Source organism: Herpailurus yagouaroundi, unplaced genomic scaffold (assembly GCF_014898765.1).
Source record: "Herpailurus yagouaroundi ecotype Mexico unplaced genomic scaffold, PumYag 182, whole genome shotgun sequence".
NCBI classification, from domain to species: Eukaryota; Metazoa; Chordata; class Mammalia; order Carnivora; family Felidae; genus Herpailurus; species Herpailurus yagouaroundi.
Window position 1 is genome coordinate 33,164,585 of NW_024412413.1, and position 20,324 is coordinate 33,184,908.

A 20,324-nucleotide genomic window follows, 5' to 3' on the forward strand; every position below is an offset into this window, starting at 1 on the left:
ACAAATTCTGGTTGAACAGCAAAAGCATGTCATTTCTAAAGGTGCTATTAGGAACAACAATAGCATGCCAGCTATTGAAGTATGTATAGCCCGAATATTTTAAATTACAAAGAAAACCGAAGGCAACACCTGAGGAAAAACTAATACAGAAACTCCACTGTCATTTTGGGGAATTCTTTCATGGATACTGGATAGCTGAAGTGATGTGTAGCATCTTTTCAGGGCTTTTCATATGAGGTTAAACTTTTATTTTTCAAGTGTATGTTATCCTCTTGAATCCTTCTAACATGGTAATTTTAATACAAATTTTGGTTAATAAAATTGACAAAAATAAATCGGTTGAGATGAAAATTCAACAACGGAAACACTGGAATAGCTCCTATGTTTCAAGTGCTGTGACTCTTGATTTTGGCAAATGACTTCTTGTACTTCTTAACATCAACTTAGGAAAATCTACTTTAGAATTAATCTCCTAATATTCACTTTCAGCTGTATTCTATTCAGGATCAAACCTGATAGACCTGCCTTCTGCTGAGTAAGTGCTTGGCTTCCTTACTTACACAATTTTATTTTCTTAATGATAACATCTATCATTGCAAATTGCTCCTGACATAAATTTTCCTTAAGGTCTTTCTCCTTGTTTTCTTGCAAAACCAATTTAGTCTTGTTTTAACTATAAAAACTAATAATTGAAAATTCTTGCTAAAGTGCATTATTCTATTACCAATTGTTCTATTGCCAAAAATTACATTTAATCATCCTTGTCCTTTTATTACAATATGTAAACAGTACATAATTTGATGTGTTTGAATGGATATTGAAGTATCTAAGATATAGTGTTAAGACAAAAAAAGTGAGTTTGAATATAGTGTGCTTTATAACTACAGCCATCTGTACAAATATATTTGTTTATTAGATAACAATGTTAAAACACATTGGAACGTGCATAAAAATCTGGTATAACATGCAGCTAATTTATTGAGTGAGATTATACTGAACATTCATTCCTTATATCCTTATGTGTTATATTTGGCAAGAGAGGTTTTGTTTTGGTTTGGCTTGGTTTAAAAATTAAAATGTTACATTTATTTTACCATAACTGAAAATTTAGTGTGGAAAGAGAATTTGGTTTGTTTTGGTTTTGGTTTTGGTAATAAAACACGGGGAAAAGACCAGAAGCATGTAGAACCACATATTAATAATGACTAATTCCAGGAGGTAGAATTATATGCAATCTTAATTTCCTTGCTTCTTGACTATATTTAAAATATGTGTTCATGTAAAAGAATTATCAATTTAGGAATGCAAGGTAGAATCATGTTAATGGACTAAAATCCAAAACTCCCTCATTTATGACACTTGTAAAAACATCTCATTTCTCATACCCTTTTTTTGGAAATATTTTATTAATATGGTTAACTCTTGTTTTGATGAAATGTATTTATCAATAAACTACCTTAATTGTGTGAGCATTGTTAAATCAGCAAACCAAATGTGATACATCATACCTAAGTTACTGTTTGACTTTGTCTTAAGCTTTAGTTAATTGTGAGTGGATTGACAATTAAGTGGTTTTTTTTTTAACTTTATTTTTTCTTAGTTTTATTTTATTTCTTTCTTTTTTTGTTCCTGGTGGTTGTGTCAGTTTTTGTTCGTTGGCTTTTTTAATAGGGTCACAGATAATGACAGTAGAATAACTCCATACCTTCTTTCATGTATAACAGGGAAAACACATCAGGAAGATTAGTTTCTATTTGTAAGAAACATTAAAACAATAAAAAATAAAAAGAGTACTCAGTAAGCCTTGGTTTTATATAATTCTTTCTCTTCTGTTTTAATGTACTAAATCACTCTTTCTTACCAACAGTATACACCTTCGGTTGACATTAATTCGTCTTAAATATATCATTTAAATACATTTGTTTTGAATATATCATTTATAAATTTGTTTACCTTATATCAGTAAATGTACCTATTTTATTCCTAGTTATCCACTCTATTTTTCTTACTATTTTTGTCTTTCTTTGACTTCTGGCTTTCCTTTGCCTCTTCAAACATCTCCAGTAATATTTGAGATCTTTGATAGCTAATGGTAATGTCAGAGGACATTTCTGGATGCAAGCCAATCATAATGTCTTTAAGTAATGTTTATATATCCCAAGCTTGCCAACTACTTACCAGTGCATAGCAGAAGATAAATGTATGCCACTCTACTAGCAAGGCTAAAAGAAGCCAAGCCATCTGACTGCTAGCAACCTAATTTTACATAGCTGTTTATAATTCTCATCGTCATATTATAGCAATATGATTTATTAATCCTTCTGGCATTTTTCTCCTTGACAGCTTCTCAGCTGCTGTTGCATCCTTCTTGGATGGGTAAGTTCTACATACTATTTTGAAACTGTGAGTCAAATTTTATGTGTTGAGACTTCATTTGTTTTAGGCACTTAGGCTGCTAAAGTGGAAGAACTTGAATTTAATGCCATCAAAGATGAAAACAGGGTTCAAGCATTTGAGAGACATAAAAATAAAGAAATATAAATTTGGAGATGTAATTGCAATGGAACCTTTCAATAATTTTAATTAAGAGTAGGTTAAAATATAACTTAAATTATAGTTTTTACAGGTAGGCCACAGCATTTTACTCCAAATAAAAAATATACTTTGTGACCTTGGCAATCTTTTATGAATATTAAAATATTTTGACTCAGGATTACTTTTGTCAGAATTATTTAGAATTTTATACCTTTTAACTGTACTTTTACATTTTCAAGTTAATTTAAAATCACCAGTAATTAGCTAGAACTACCAATTCAAGATGGTACTTACTTATCCATTATGTTTCATTTAATTATAATAAAATTAGATTGATTGTTAGATATCATACATATCAATGCAATTTAGAAAGCTATTGGAAGGGAGAGTGTGCACACACACACAGTTGGTTTTGGTTTGTTTTTTGTAATAAGATATGGGGAAACAATGACAAACTCCAGGAGATAGAATTACAGGCAATCTTAATTTCCTTTCTAAGAAAAATATGTGTGTGTATATATATATACACATATATACATATATATGTATATATATATAAATATGTATATATTTAATTCTTATTTATATATTGCATATGCACACACACACACCAATGATTTACTAACCTAAGCTCTAAAAATGATTGTTTTGCTAGAATTTATAGCCAAAAAAAGAAAAGATATAATTCCATAGTTCCCTTTGTCTAACAAAAGAAATGAAGTATTTTTGTTTAATGTAGACTGACGCATTTTTTTCCAGGCCGGTGAATCCAGAAGCAATTCAGACATATAAAATATATTATGAACTATCATATTGTCAACTATAAATTTACACAGACATTTTTTTAGATGAGTAACTTATAGTTTTGGATTTCTATCTCATCTGCTGTCTGGATATTGAGATCCTTTATAGTGTCATGTCTTAAGTTAGTGAAAGTTTTGCTATGGAAAATGAAGATCATGTGTGTTCATGTTACTTCCTTATGATCTAATTTGGTACATTTAGTTTAAAATTGTGAGAGGAAGGTGTAGTTTATCATGAGATGATCTCACTCAAAATTCAGGTGCTTTAAACTGGATATTGTCCAGTGATAAATTATGTTTTTGTCATGAAATTTTGAGATGAACATCTATAGGAGTATATTCTCTAGTGTTGATTAGAGAAAGATCTGTAATTTTTAGTCATTAACATTCTTCTGTGAAAGTTTTGGAGTGTGATTGTGTTTTCTCAACTATTCAGATGTTTTCTATCTTATTTCTTCATAGAAATAAAACAAATGGTTAATTCCTAAACATGTAGGAAAAAATACAACCATGATGCAACTTAGCATCTGTTTTAACTTTGGTAGATAGCTTGTTTTGAGATTCCAGAGTTCTTCGTCATTGTATTAGAAAGTCAGGGGTACCTGGGTGGCTCAGTCAGTTAAGCGTTCAACTCTTGATTTCAGCTTGGGTCATGATCTTGTGATTTGTGAGTTCTAGCCCCACATCAGGCTCTGTGCTGACAGTGCAGAGCCTGCTTGGGATTCTCTCTGTCCCTCTCTCTGCCCTTATCCTGCTCTCTCTCTGTCTCTCAAAAAAATAATTAATTAGTTAAAAAGAAAGCCATACTATTTTCTAAAGTATTTTAAACACAGTTGTTTGCAAGTGAGTACACAGAATAAGAATGGAGTGTTGAGGATTTTAGTCTCTGTGTCTGTTCAATTTCTTGTGAAGTCTTTTGTCTAATCTAGTCTAACTCAAAATCATTACTACTTATACCCAATTTAAGTTCCCTGAGAACTAGTAAACAACCAATGGAAAACCAATTAAGTAATTATCAATTTTCAGATAGCTTCTCATTTCTTAGAAAATGGGGGAAAAAAAAGAAAATCTTGCATACCCTCAATCTCATCTTTTATAGTATATAATTCTATAGAGTAGGAGATAATGGTCACAACATCCAGAAAACTTGAATTATTTTCATTTTTTTTTAAGATTTATTTATTTTTGACAGAAAGAATACAAGTGTCGAAGCAGCAGAGACAGGGGCAGAAAAGCCAAAGAGGGCTTTGAGCTGACAGCAGTGAGCCTGATATGGGGCTCAAACTCACCAGCTGTGAGATAATGCCCCAGCCAAAGTCAGATGCTCAACTCACTGAGCCACTCAGGTGCCCCATAAAACTTGAATTTTAAGTCACTTGTCTTCATTAACACAATAATGCTATCAAGATCTTTTAAAAGTCAGTGTTGATTTTTAAACTTTTAATAATTTGACAAATAACTTATGTTAATATTGTTAAGATGACATTTCACCGAAGCAAACTCTATTTCCCAAAATTAGCACAACTTATTTTCTTTCTGAAGTCACATAAACAAATTAATTTGTGACTGTTGATATTACATATATGGTGGGGAAATTTGAGCCATTATGGATACACACACACACACACACACACACACACACACACACACACACACACGCCATATATACATATGTTTATTACATTGTAATATCTTGCATTGTTTTATATACATATAAATACATTGATTATGATATATGTAAGACATATTATATGCATTATAATCAGTGTATGTGTACAACTAATGCTTAAACATTCCTTATAAAGTTTTAGATCAGAGAAAGTGGATGATCCATAAGATAGTTCTGGAAGTGATAGTAACGAATTTAAAGCATTAAACTAGCCAGTTTTTGAAATGCTTATTAATGAATAAAGATTCATTTTAAAGAAAGTTATTAGGATGCTATAATTCTGTCAATATTTAGCTACATGAAACTTCACAATTTGGGTAGGAACAATAGTGTCAAAGAAGTCATTAAAGATTGTTGCATCTTGCATCTTGCACTTTACATATCACAAAATAAAGATTTACAAAGAATGATTAATTGTTTGGAAGCTAATTTCCCCTTAAAATTTGAATCATTATTAATGACAATGAAAGTATTTCCTATTGTTAAAAAATTACGTGTAGTAAAAATCTATGAAAATGCATTTTCATTCAGACTTGGATTTTTCAGCATCTTAAAAAGCACAGTTTACAATTCATGGGTATTCTGTAGAACATATCCAGATAAAGGAAAAACTTACATGTGCTTATACAGGAGCCTTATTTTTCTAAAAACGCAAAGAAACTGCCTTGACTCTCTTTTGCTTTCCTCTTTTAATTGTTCCCTAAGTAAGTTAAGACATACACATACTCAACTTGCAAACATGCAATTTCAGAAATATTTTCAGAGGTAAGAAATTTAATGACATGCTTCTTGCATATTTACCAGTGAACTTTACTTTAGTTGTTACATTTTATTTTTATCAAATTCCAAGAATTAAAAAATTAAAATAATAATTTGATAAATGTGTAATTATGAATATAAAAGGAGCAGTGATGAACCTGGCAACATTAATATTTTTGTATTCACAAAATTCAAAGAGTAGTAAGAATCAACTCTCTTGGCCAATTGTTATATAAATTACTGAATGAACACTATGTTGGGGTATCAGTGTACATCATTACTTCAACCTCAGTGTAGTACCTATGGTCTTCATATTCTACTCAAGAAGGAGGAATAATAAGCAGGAGGATCCCTGAGTTTAGCATGTACAGGAATATGGTGGACCTATGTTTTTCATATGCATGCCATTTTTCTCTCACTAAAATAACTCAATTCATTACATGTATATCAATTAGTGGGGACCCAGCTCCCATCCCTTCATAACCCCCAATACCAGAAGGAGTGACAGACATATGACTCAGGTCTATAAAATCTGAGTCCCTTATATGATTAGTCAGACAGATTGATATAGGGCTGTGTGAGGAATCCAAGTTAGGTTACTGCTTTTGTCCTTATTTGCTATGCTAAGGGAACAGAATAAAGCAAACTGAGACAGGAATAGGAAACAATCCCTATGTCATGGTTTGAGACTTAGATTTTCTTCAATAACATTTGTTAATGTATCCACTTTTTAAAAAATACATTGTTTTGAGATTGATTCTCGATTAATCCCCTAAACATATTGACTTGGTGGTATATGATACTTTGGGACTTGCAGATCATTCTCTGAGGTGGTCTTAATAATAGTATGTTAACTGAATCCATTTTTTTGTGTGTGACCAAGATCTAGACTTTGCACAGTATTTGTCAAAAATGGGAAAATGAAGCATTTAGATACATATTTTTTACAATGTGAATGTGTGTGTGCATGTGTGCACGTGTGTTTAATTTTCAGGAAGTAAGTTAATTACAAGAAAAGATCCAATAGCAGAATTACAAGTATTCAGTCTTTTGTTGTCATCTAAAGACTTGACCTCAGTGTCAGATGTTTAACTGTTCTAAGGACACTGGCTCTGTTCTTCAGTGTCTTTTAAGATCTTCGGAGAAGCTGCTTGCATAGAATCTTATATGATCTACGGCAGTGCTAGTGTTCCCTCTCTTTCAGTTTACACCCTGCTTGTTTCCTGGTATGCACAGTTCACATCACCCTTCCTCCCACTGTTGTCCTTCTTTCTCTAGCTCTTGAGATAGCTGGTGGGAGAAGAGAACTATTACTAAACAATGACTGCAATGTGCTAACATGCTCACCCATCCATAATATTCTTCTATTTACTGTCCTTGTTATTTATGTTGATATTTGCTTAATTTAAGATGTACACAGTTAATATATGGGGTGGTTTAGAAAGACCATGGAAATAAATATTATCCATGGTTCTTTCTTTCACTGAATTATATTAGATTAATAATATCTATGCTAATGATTCTACCCACACTAAATGTCATAACATCTTTATATCTACTCTTTTAAAATACACAATGGAAGATGCCAATAAAGCATGGCATGCTCTATGTTTTCAGTAGAATGGACTTGCACAATTGAGAGAATATATTTAGAATCCTCTGGCAGGCCCCATGGTGTCTGTTTGTTTTGCTTTTATTTTTACTATTAAAATTTTGATCAGTCTTATGTTATCAAATACCTTGTGGTCACTTTAAGACAAAAACACAATTCCAATTAGGTAAAATTGAATTGACTAACCCCACATAATAATAAAATGCTGACCCTAATTTAAAGTCAGATATTTTCCCTTTCTCCTTAGGGACCCTGTAATATAAAACAGAGCAATGATTCTTCATTCTTTCCTGGCTAGCATTTCCTCAACCAACTCAGCTATTTAGCTAAGGACTCTTAAGTCTCCATGATCAAAAAAGAGGGAGGAGAAGAAAGCAGATAAGAGCATTTTAAAAATGAATTCATGCCTTCTGGGACAGATGCATTGATTCTGTCAAATTTTTTTTTTTGTTCTTATGGATCATTCCTGTGGCTCTTTTGTTGCTAGCTCCCTTCCTGGGTATGAGCAAGGTCTTCCTCCATTATGCTTTGTCAAGGTAACCCTCACACACCAGTGTAGCGCATACCAGCAGCCTTGGCTAAGGCTTGGAAGGTCATCGTTTTGGACAAGATGCCATTTTAAATGACAGGCCAGTGCTCCTATTGCTAGACGCATCCCTGGTACTTTAGGTTCTTGCATTCTTTAACCTATTTTTAGGGCAAGTGGTGTGATTGTGCCCCTGCAACTTTGCACTATTCCATTTTAGCTTTTTCAAGCATGAATCAAGAACCATGTCAACGTCACTCCCGCTTCAGTGAAATATACCCGATCCCTTTATTGGCCTGTTAAAATTTCTTTTCCTGACTTTGTATTAGTTTTACCCTCTACTTTTTGAAGTGTGAATGTAGGAGGGATTATGGGGGTGGACAAAGCATACAACTTACTGTTCAACTTTCTCCAAAGAAGTCTTTAAATATTCTGGCTTTATTTTCCAACTCCCAACCATCTGTGTCCTTGATGTGACTGAGGGGATTCATTTTAATTGTCAAGTTGAATTTCTTTATAAATGATTCATTTATTTTGTATTGGTGACTAAGCAAAAACAGAATTGTGTTTCATAGTTTAGAATTTCCTTCACTAACTAATGAGTGCCTTAAGGTCATGAGCCATATCTTTTATTCCTTTTGTTTTTCCTTTTGCTCCTGATACAGAAAAGTCATCATGAATTCTTTTTGGACAGATGATTGAGTCATACTTTGAAATGAGACAAAAGAGAGTGGGGAGCTAGATCATGACAGGAAAAAACTAAATCTTAGAAAATATAAATGTTGATATTAATAGGACCTAATTAGAGCAGTACTTCAAAGGAAATATAACATATAAAGCACTCTGTAGTTTAAAACATGTCACAGATTTCTTTGACACTTCTATCAGGTCAAGTCTGTGTTCACTTTCCTTGGACCTTGGTGGCCTTTGTGACTGCCTCAATGAATAAACTTCAGAAGAAGTGATATTGCATTGCTCTGTCTAAGGCTAGATTTAAAAAGGTCATGTGGCTTTTGTAAATCTCTCTAGGGACATTTGCTTTGGGAGACTTCAGCAAGCAAGAAATCTAGCTATCTTTGATTTTTAATTTCAGTATAGTTAACATACAGTGTTATATTAGTTTCAGGTGTACAATATAGTGGTTCAACAATTCTATACATTACTCAGTGTTCATCATGATAAGTGTACTGTTAATCTCAATCATCTAATTCACCCTTCTCCCTACCCACCTTCCCTGTGGTAACTATCAGGTGGTTTCTATAGTGAAGAATCTGTGTTTTAGTGTGTCTCTTTTTTTTCTTTGTTTTATTTCTTAAATTTCACACATGAGTGAAATCATATGGCATATGTCTTTCCCTGACCGACTTATTTATCTTAGCAGTGTATATATAACCTCCATATTTATCCATGTTGTTGCTATCTAGCTATCTTAAGTATACCATGTAGAGAGACAAAGCAAGAGAGTTAAAAAAGGAAATATTTAACTTTAAGTCAAATTTAGAGAAAATATTAAGTCAGGAGAGACCAACTAGCTGAGCGCATTCAAAGTTGGATTCATGAACAAAATAAGTGATGCCATTATTTTAGGTCATGATTTTAAACTGCTACACAGTAGTAGATAACCAGAACAAGAAGTATGAAATATTGAGAGCATTTTTTCCTTGAGAAAATGGATGAAAAATGAACTGGTTACAGAGTTTGTTTTACCATTATGGTTTAGGCCAAGATTCCTCAGAGCAGCCCTACTGACATTTGGGGCCAGATAATTTTTGTTGTGGGGAGTTTCTCTGTGTATTGTTAATAGTTTACCGGCATCCCTGCCCTGTTCTACCAGATGTCAATGGTACATAATCTGCCCACTTGTGACTACCAAAACTGTTTCTGGACATTTCCAAATTTTTCTCTGGAAGCCAAATCACTCCTGGTTGAGAACCACTGGTTTAGATAAACTTAAGAAAGAATGGAAGGAGAAAAAAATGTTGTGAGAGAAAAGAATATAAAATGTTATAATCTAAATAGCAAGAATTTACATCAAGCCCCCTAATAGTAAGCCAGGAAGTAAAGACATTACTGAAACAAGCATATTCCAGAATTTGATGTAGTGTTTGCAAAATCATCAGAATGTTCATGCTATTCATACTTTTGTAAATCCATAGGATTAGAGCTCCATTAAGTTGTACAGTTACTGAGGTTCACCTTCACGACTTTTTTTAAATTTCTGGTACTTTTGTTTCTCTTATTTCATGCTTCAGCTGATTTTTCATGTTATTTTGTATCATTTCATTAAAAACATTTTTATAAATGAATGGCTTTCCAAGAGATGAGTTTTGTCCCTCAGATAACCCCATAATTTAGCATTTGGGGCTTTTAAAAATGCTTATCAGGACACAATTATTAATTGAGACTAATGGGATATGCTGTACATTTCTGACAGTATAATCTACCTCTTCAAATTTTGATGATAATAATTGCCTGGCAAGTTACAATTCAGAACATTATCAGAATTTTTAGTCATGGAAAAGGAACAAAAGGGTTAGGGTTTAGAGTGAGGGGACATTAGATTTTAATAAGAATCCTTGTTTTTTTCTCCAGTGTGAATATTTTAAACTACTGGCATTATAGTCCTGAATTTTCACTTTTAATACTCTTATATAAGCCATTTAAGGATGGGCTCTGGGTGCTTCATTGTAATTTATTAGATTTGTTTCAAACTTTTCTTTCTGAGCAAGGATTATTGTGAAATTATAATTACTAGTTTGTTTACTTTTGTAAATTGTTTAATCCTCCAGAGGAGGTTGGTTGACCAAAAAGAGAGCAAATGAGTTGATTTTGTTTACATCTTGGAGCCAATGATAGTGCTATTATTTCCTAACAATTCTGCTGCAAATTCTGTTTGTCACAAATGGTAAAAAACCATGAAATGATTAGTGCAAATGCATCTTAGGTATTGGACAATATAATTCTATCACCATAACAATGAAAACAGCTCAGAATATACTATATACTGCTAAGAAATGAGACGCATTATCTGCACATTTAATGGACAAGAGATTTGTCCACATTCCCAATGCTAACATAATGGTGTTTCTACTGGAAGTCTAGGTAACCGAGGGCCTCATCATATTCTGGACTTAACTTTCAAATATACCAGACATTATCTTTTTCATGGTAATTGGTATGTCACTATTACAAGGCATATATCTGTCATCAGTTGACAGCTACCACTTATCAGAGGAATAGGACATCCATTGCACATAGCATTCAAGTAGATTAAATCCATTTTTCTTTCTTTTTCCTTTTTTTTCTTTTTACAAACTTTACATAGTACAATGACATATAAATTGATTTGTAAGCTATTCATAACTTCTAGATGAGTTTACCTCTTTCATTTTTCAGGAAGTAGAGGAATTGTTAAAGCTGGATAGATCTGGCATGCTGGTATATTTGCCCTTCTATAACTGATTTTTATTTTAACGTTACTCGCTTTTTTGCAAGGGCAAGTTGCCAAACAAGATGAGATAATTTATATTTTGTCACATTTGCTTTGAAGGATTAATGTATGCCAACAAGAAGAATCAAAAAGATAATATCAGGCAGAGACAACTTTGAAGCAGAGAGTAAGTTACTCTCTAAAAACAAAATTAGACTGCATCCTGTTTATCAAAATAGTTTCTCAATTTTCACATTTATTTAATTTAATTTGGCACATGTTGTCCTGTTTTATGTCTATGAGTACCTCCTCTACCAGATTAATGTTGGTTTACAAATGTTATTGGTAATTAGGAGGCAGTTTATGTCATATGTTTTAGAAAATCACTAGAATTTGTTTTTATAATGGCAACAAACAGAATTCAGCATACTAACATGTTATGTTGTTATCTGCCCAAAACAATAGTTGTTAGGTTATACATGAATCAATTACCTTCAGTTGGATACATTGAAACAAAGAAATAAAAATACAGAATCCAGTTTTATTCACTGTTTCTCTATCAGAAACACATTAAAACCATGTGATTTGAAAGTATGTTTTTTATAAAGGTCAGTATTTTCTCTCTTGAAATTCAGGTGTCATTACTAGTAAACTTTAAGCATTCATAAACCAGAATAATAGCCTAAAGTTGATATTGACTTATGACATCAGATAAATCTAAAGTATTACCCAAGTTTGTGGGCAAAGTTATGCTAACATAATGGTGTTTCTACTGGAAGTCTAGGTAACCTAGTGCCTCATCATGTTATTTTCATGTTAAAGGGAAGTAAAGGGAAGTAAAGTAAAGGGAAGAGATGTTTGTGGATATATGTGGAGTAAATATTGAGGAAAATAAATAAACACAGAAATAATACCTAAGAGCCTAAATTTTGAAATGTGGTTCTGTGATACTCACTTACTTCTCTCATGCCTTTATATTGACACACATACCAAAAAGGAATAAGGTCAATTCTGTAAAATATTTTATATGTGAGTGATACATCTCTAAATCAATTAAAACGTATTATTTTAGTACTATTTTTGTATTTTCTTTAATTTGAGGAGCTGCTTAGAAATTATTATGTATAGGGGCATCTGGGTGGCTCAGTCAGTTGAGTGTCCAACGTTGGCTCAGGTCATGATCTCGCAGTTTGTGAGTTTGAGCCCCGTGTCGGGCTCTGTGCTGACAGCTCAGAGCCTGGAGCCTGCTTCAGATTCTGTGTCTCCTTCTCCCCTCCCTGCTCATGCTCTGTCTCTCTGTCTCTTAAAGATGAATAAATGTTAAAAATCAACTAAAAATTGTTATGTATAATTATACAAGATTTGACACCAATATAATGCGTTTAACTGTCCTGTGACTTATAGTTGAGTTCTTACAACTTTATAGTCATTCCTCAAATATATCAAAAGATGAGACAGTCTTAATTCTAATTATTATTTTGTTCACTATGTGTACTCACTATGTGTACTTTCTATAGTTTGCTTCTACCATAACTAAAATTATTTGGTATGCCAAAAAGATATTTTTTTTTTTTGTATTTTTGTTGGGATTACCTTTTATTCTCTCCTCCTATCATAGAACACAGTAGATCACAGCAGTTTTTGCAAAGTAGGACTCAGTAACTTAGTGAATGAATCCATAAATGAAAAAATTAATGCAGAAATAGATGACAGGTGAACTGAATGATTGGTGAGTGAATGAGTACCATATGACACTTTTTTCCTGGTGTTCTCTCTGGTCAGAAAATCTTTTCCCCTTCATTCATTATCTATGTATGTTTTCCAGGCTTCAGCTTTCCATTTTATTCTTCCTTGGTAAATTCATTTGATATCATTATCCTAATAGTTATTCTTCATGATAAACATTCTTCAATGAAATATTTTTGACATACTTTATGACAGTGTTTTATATGTATCATTTCTATGCCTTCTCAGGTTACTGCATGTTCAGAAAATTATAAAAATAATGTATAATTTCCAAGTAGAATGTACATCAGGCATATTTATTTATTTATTCATTTATTATTTATTAATTTATACATTGACCAATTAAAGGATTAAAAATCACTTTTATAGATGCCAAAAGATATTTATCAAATTTAATGCACATTTTCAAATAAAAACATCTGAATACATTAGTAGGAGAAATGTATTTTCTTAAATTTATAAGGAAAATCTCTAAAAAATAAGCATTATTATTTAATGCTGAAAACTAAAGGCATCACCACTGAAATGAAACCTGAACAAAGATACCACCATATTTCATCTTTTAAAAAAATCATGCATAATTTGAGAAAAATAATTTTAACAATGGTCAATAAGAAAGTGACGTAATTTGATAAATCTGTTTTTATATAGCTGATCATTAGATATATTCTGTAACACAAAATTAGAAATCTAAATGTACATGAATAAGACAATAGAATACTGATTCAGTCATGTTGATTTAATGGAATAATACATAGTCATTTAAAGATGAGCCATGTATATGGAACAATATTCTACTTATGAAATCAAATGGTAGAAAATATTGATTATATTACCAAATTTTAGAAGGGGGATATATATATATATTTACCTGTGTGTGTGTGTGTGTGTGTGTGTACACACATTTAATACCTGTGCCTATAAAAAGAATGAACTAGATTTGTATGTACAGACTAAAAAGAATCCATAATATGTGAAGAAAGAAAATTAAAGAAAAATACTGTAATATATATGTTTCCATATTAGTTTCTGTTTTTTTAGAATTATTTATTGCATATCTGTAATCAATGTTTTGATGAAATTATTCTTTCCTCAAGTGTGGAGTCTTCCAAAAATTCATACATACAGTGTGTGTGTATATGTGTGTTTGTGTATAGACATACACCTTTACAATCCCACCTTTACAAATGGAGATACAAGCCCTTATAATCCCATAAATATGAATAGATTTAATAGACGTTATAAGCCTTTGGCTATAACCAGTGCATTTATTATGATGTGATAACCCAAGAAGATGAATTAAAATTTTCAGAATAAGATGATACTCAGAGGATGGGGTTAACCTAATACTTGTTGGTGGAAATGTTCAACAGCTGTTTGAACATACTGTCATTTGGAAGTGAAAAAAGGACCAATTCATCAAAATCAACAATACTCACAGAGGGAATTGTACAGTCTCCTAGCTACCTTTATAGTAAATCCAGTTTAAAAAACCCATCATTTAAACCATCTGTTGTACATAAGAAGACACTAGTTAGTAGCAACACTTATTGTCAACAGAAGCAGAACTGCTGAACATAACACCATGGATGCAATTGTCTGTGTTTGTGTTCTGTAGATGTATGTATTTGAGCAGAACAATTTCATATTAATTAAATAAAAAGCTGGTTTACAGAGATTTTAAAAATGAAGAGTTGGCAATTACAGAATGACTAAACTGTGGCACTGCTAACCTTTTGACAAAATCTCTTTCCTCAAAACAATTTTATCAGTGCTCATTATTACTCTGATGGTAAGATGGTACCTTTTCACTTTCTGACTTATGGCGGTAGGTCAATAGGTATTGGGTTGTAGAAAAATGCAGATTCTGTTAGGGAAGGGAATCAAAGGAAGAAAATATTGTCTACACTTGGCATATAATTTTTCTGTTTAAACTTAATGGAGTTTTTCCTTCTTGATACCTGGATAAAAGAATCTGGACACTCCATTCTCTTTTTTTTTTTCTTCAAAATTATTTTTGTTTATATTGTGACTAGAAGGTGAAAATCTGATTAAAAATAAATAAAAATTAAAAAGAAAACAGACTCTATGCCCAGTTTTAATGCTCAAGAAAAAAATCCAATTTTCAAAAACAAAAATTTTGTCATGACTCACAGTGACATAAGATGACACAAAAAATTTTGTCAAGTGGGCATTTAACTCATGAAATGTTGGACATAACTCAGGTGATTCCTGCATACCCCCAAATGACTCATTTATCCTGTAATAATAGTATATAGCCTAGAGTATTGAAATCACTCAGGTTTAATGAGTTTTGACTTTTGACTTAGATGCATTCTAAAGTTTACTTTTTCTCTTTCTTTCTTTCTTTCTTTCTTTCTTTCTTTCTTTCTTTCTTTCTCTTTTTCTTTTTTAAATGGTCAGGTATTGATTGTTTTCTTTCATGGATCAAGACCTGGTAAACATCTTAATTTTGAGAAACACTTTTTTTTTTTACTTTCCTATACCACCATTTTATTTTTCCTTGACATAGGCTATTTTATTGATTCAAGTGAAGAAGAATCAGTTTTATATTTAATACATATCAAAAATATTTAAATACTAAAAAACTTGGATATGTTTTCAACATATCATGCATTTTTAGGTTATCTTTTAATCTTCTAAGTGTCTTTTCAACTACAATCTTTTTTTTTATTAATTTATTTATTTGGAGAGGGAGAGAGAGAGAGAGAGAGAGAGAGAGAGAGAGAGAGAGTGCATGAGCCAGGGAGAGGCAGAGAGAGGGAGAAAGAGAGAATCCCAAGCAGGCCTCATGGTAATAGTGCAGAGCCCAATTCAGGGCTGGAATCACTAGATCATTACCAAAACCAAGAGTCAGACACTTATGGCTGAGCCACCCAGGCACCCCTCTTCAACTACAATCTTAAATATGATTTATTTTCTCATTTTATAAATGGATGAAATAGGGAACTACCACAAATTTGCAATCTAAAGGACTTTATCACATAAATTGTTTCTCATATTGTGTAAGTACCTATCTCTAGCATATGACAATGTATCAAGCTAGAAAACTTCTCCACTTAAAACTATAGTGTATATTCCCAGGGCAGGACAACTTTCATGGACATGTGACCTATAGGGTCAAACAGGACCCTTTTGGTTTATAACTCTGCATTGTCTGTCTTGAAATTCTTAATAATTTTTAATAATGAGCACCACATTTTAATTTTGCAGTTTGCACGAGGACATTCCAGGTGTGTATCTGGCATAAAGATACAAAGTATAAAAATATGGAAAATATCAAACTATATGAGTTTGTATGATTTGATATGTTAGCAATTTTAATATAAAAATACTAAAACAACTGAGACTGTGAGGTGAAAACCTACCTTGTTTCCACAGTTTCTTTCTTTCTTCTGTCCTTTTTTTCCAAATTAGTAGAGCTCTTCTACTATTGAACAAAAAGCATGCATGAATAAAATGAAAACTAATAAGAATCAAAACTTATTGAATGGAACAGTGCAATGATCATCTGCTCACTAAATTTTGAGTTCACATTTGTGACTGTTTCCAAACTATGTGGTAGACCTGCTTTGTTACCCTTTGCATAAGCTCTGTATTAAGCCAATATTCCCATCTCTCAGTTTCTATAAGTGTTGAATGCTAACATTCAAGCTTAGTCCACCCACAGCCAACTGGTAAGAAGGCAACTCTATAGGAAGATCCAGGGATAGACTTTACCTTAGACACATCTTTACCTGTTCTTGACTCCGTCTCCTTCTTTACCTGCTTCACTTCCTGCCTTGAGAGTCAACAAATTACTTGTGCCTAAATCCCTTCTCAGGACTGACTTCTGATTTAAGTCAGAAGTGAACTTAAAACAGTTAAAGTCTTAAGGAAGCTAATTTAGGAAAGAATGGATTCCTGGAAATGGAACTAAATAGATAATGATTATGAATAAGTTTTGAGAAAGTGCTATCTAGAAAGATTACAAAATGTCATACTGTCCACATTAGATGTCTATATTAGATGTTCAAGAGATATTTGTATGATTTGATATGCTAGCAATTTCAATATAAAAATACTAACTTAAACTACTGAGTCTGTGAAACAAAAACCTACCTAGTTTCCATAGTTTCTTCCTTCCTTCTGAACTATATCAGCACAAAAGTGATGTGTGTTAATATGAAAAAGGAGATCTTATCAGGGTTGCCCAATTTGTGTAAAACGAAAACTAATTTTTACTTACTGTAATGATTCATGAAGCTGGAAGATTTTTATTATATCTTTTGGCCGTTCTTATATTTTTTTGCTGTTTCTATTATAAGTAGGAATTAGTATTGTTTATCCTATAAAAATAATAATCTCATAACCACCCTTATTTGAAGAAAAGTCTTACCAAGGTCACTGATTAGTACTTCTAAGTTGTCACTAAGATCATAAAAAAATAATTGGACTCAACTGGTAGATCTAGTACTTTTGTGTATGTGCACATATAAGAGCTTTATACCAAACAGGAGTAGAAGACAGAAACAGGAAAGATAAATTCTGACATGTCCTTCTCTGCTGATATGTATATATTTTATATATAAATATATATTGATACTATATGTGTATGTGTGTGTATATATAGTATATACTATATACTATATATACGTGTGTATATATAGTATATACTATATATATATGTGTATATATAGTATATACACACACACACACACACACACATATATATATATATATATATACATATACTTGTCTGTTGACCGTGATTGTAAGTACATCTACAAAACTCTCAAGTCCCTTTATAGATTCAGCACCTACAATTATGAACATTTCTTAAAAATGTTCACAGCATAGTTATTCATAAATCTTCAATAGCTGCTTGTGATAAAAGAAGCATTTCTTAGTGTTTATAAACATTGAGGTTGTTTTTTTTTTTTGTTTGTTTGTTTGTTTTTTAATAACTTCCTGTGTAGGTACAAAGTGACCTGATTCTTATCAAAGAGTTGGGTATTTTCTGACCAGAAAAGGTAATTTTAAGGTTAGAATTAATTGGTATACATAGAGGGGAATTGGGCTTCTTGCTTCAGAATGAATTATAAAATTGGTGAAATCCATGGTTGTTCTTCAATTGGAGTTGTTGGCATTATGGAAGAGTCATTATTCTCTTATTCAGCTCTTAGATATTGCATCATATCCGCTCCTCTTCTTTCTCTGCTTCCATCTCCTCCAAGGATAGGAAATGATAAAGAAATGATAAAATTTTGTGTTCTACATTTAACTCTCATATTAAGATAGACTTCGTCCAGGCACTGTACCAGAAATGCTAGGTTTCTACCTGTCTTTCAATTTAAAGTGTTACTGTTTTAAAAGCAGCTTCAAGGGGTGAGATGCTCGGTATTTTGTGTATTTAAAGAATCAGTGGGGGGCACCTGGGTGGCGCAGTCGGTTAAGCGTCCGACTTCAACCAGGTCATGATTTCTCGGTGCGGGAGTTCGAGCCCCGCGTCAGGCTCTGGGCTGATGGCTGATGGCTCAGAGCCTGGAGCCTGTTTCTGATTCTGTGTCTCCCTCTCTCTCTCTCTGCCCCTCCCCCGTTCATGCTCTGTCTCTGTCCCAAAAATAAATAAACGTTGAAAAAAAAATTTAAAAAAAAAATAAAAAAAAAAGAATCAGTGGTAGGAGCAGTGAAGAAAATTTCATGAAATACATTACTGGAATTGCACATTTCTCAAGTTACAAGTAAGTTGATTCAGGTTCTAAACCTTTGCTGTATACAAGCTGATAGAAATTCATCTGTTATATAAGTGAGAAACAATTGTATGCTAATTGAGCAGGTTTTTTAAACCCTTTAAAAATACTCAGCATTAGGGCGCCTCGGTGGCTCAGCCGGTTGAGTGTCCGACTTTGGCTCAGGTCATGATCTCGCAGTCTGCGAGTTGGAGCCCCAAGTTGAGCTCTGTGCTGACAGCTCAGAGCCCAGAGCCTGCTTCGGATTCTGTGTCTCCCTCTCTCTCTGCCCCTCCCCCGCTCATGCTCTGTCTCTCTCTGTCAAAAATAAATAAACATTAAAAAATTAAAAAATTAAAAAAAAAATAAATAAATATAAAAATACTCAGCCTATAAACCTGTGTGTGAGGTTTCTGGTGTTCATTTTGTTACTGTGTGTTCTTTCTCAAAATTTCCAATGTGCACCATGAATAACTTAAGTAAACCAGTTCAAAAGCCAAAAAAAAAAAAAAAAGAAAAAAAACAGAAAAGAGAAGACCTCCTTCTGGATTCCTTGTTTGATTTACTTAATTAGACATTACTTAAATACATTCTATTATTACCATAAATGGGTAAAAGTAAATTTGGCTTGTGAAAATGTGTCCTGTGCCTTAAATTCCACAAATACAAAGTACATTCATTTTCATAGAAACTCTATATATCATTTCTAAACCAGAAATTTTTTTCTTATGCTATAAGAAGGAAAAGTAATGGAGTGTTTTGTCTGCTTAAAAATATATAGTTATTGTGTTTCTAGCTATGTCAAAAATAAAGTATGGTTTCAAACTGGAAAAAAAGATCGCTTGTGTTTGAATCTGATTGGTGGGTCTGGAGGACATGCTTATGCCTTTCTACAAGAAAAGTTTTAAATACTAATTCTGCTTATAATTTGAGAAGGTGGAGTGAAAATACAGGAAACAGGAGCCTGCTCAGTGTAAATGAGTGTACACAAAACATGAAAAAAATGTCTCCAGTAATATGGTTGTTATATAATGGTCTTTTATCCTAAAAGCATTTAAGTTTGAGATATAATAAATCGTGTGCTATGCTTTCTCATACAGACCTAAAGTCCTATTCATTTGTATTCAAAACTCTGTTCCATTTGTGTGACTTTGGGCAAGAAAATTAATTTCCCTGTCACTAATCAAGTTTGCTTATCAGCAAATGTTAGGTAATAAAATCTGTCTTATAGGGTGATCGTTAGAACTAAAGGAAATAGCCTAAGTACACAGTACAACTATTAGGTACCTTGCAACCTGGGTTTCTTGTCTTTCTCTCTCCCTTATGTATTTTCTATAAATATTTATTAATATAATAATGAGTGCATAAAGTTTTTCTATTGCTCTATTTTCTGCTGTATAGAATCATTAATAAAACTTGTAGAAGAATTTGGAAATTAGTTGTAGTAGAAATATGTTTTACTGTCCATGATACAAAAACTCATTTCTAATAGTATTCAGTCTTCCTATTTTG

At 32.4% G+C, this 20,324-nt stretch overlaps 1 protein-coding gene across 3 annotated transcripts in view; it reads left to right on the forward strand.

Moving 5' to 3' along the window:
- Positions 1-20,324, forward strand: part of MGAT4C (MGAT4 family member C) — a 738,623-nt gene that overhangs the window by 97,041 nt on the left and 621,258 nt on the right. The window contains exons 2-3 of one of the 3 annotated variants that reach the window (XM_040491285.1): positions 490-535; positions 2,344-2,376. The exons of 1 other annotated variant lie outside the window; for it this stretch is intronic. The gene's annotated coding sequence lies outside the window, so the exon portion shown is untranslated. The remainder of the gene's footprint in view (positions 1-489; positions 536-2,343; positions 2,377-20,324) is intronic. One more of the 3 variants, XM_040491286.1, reaches the window with a different exon arrangement.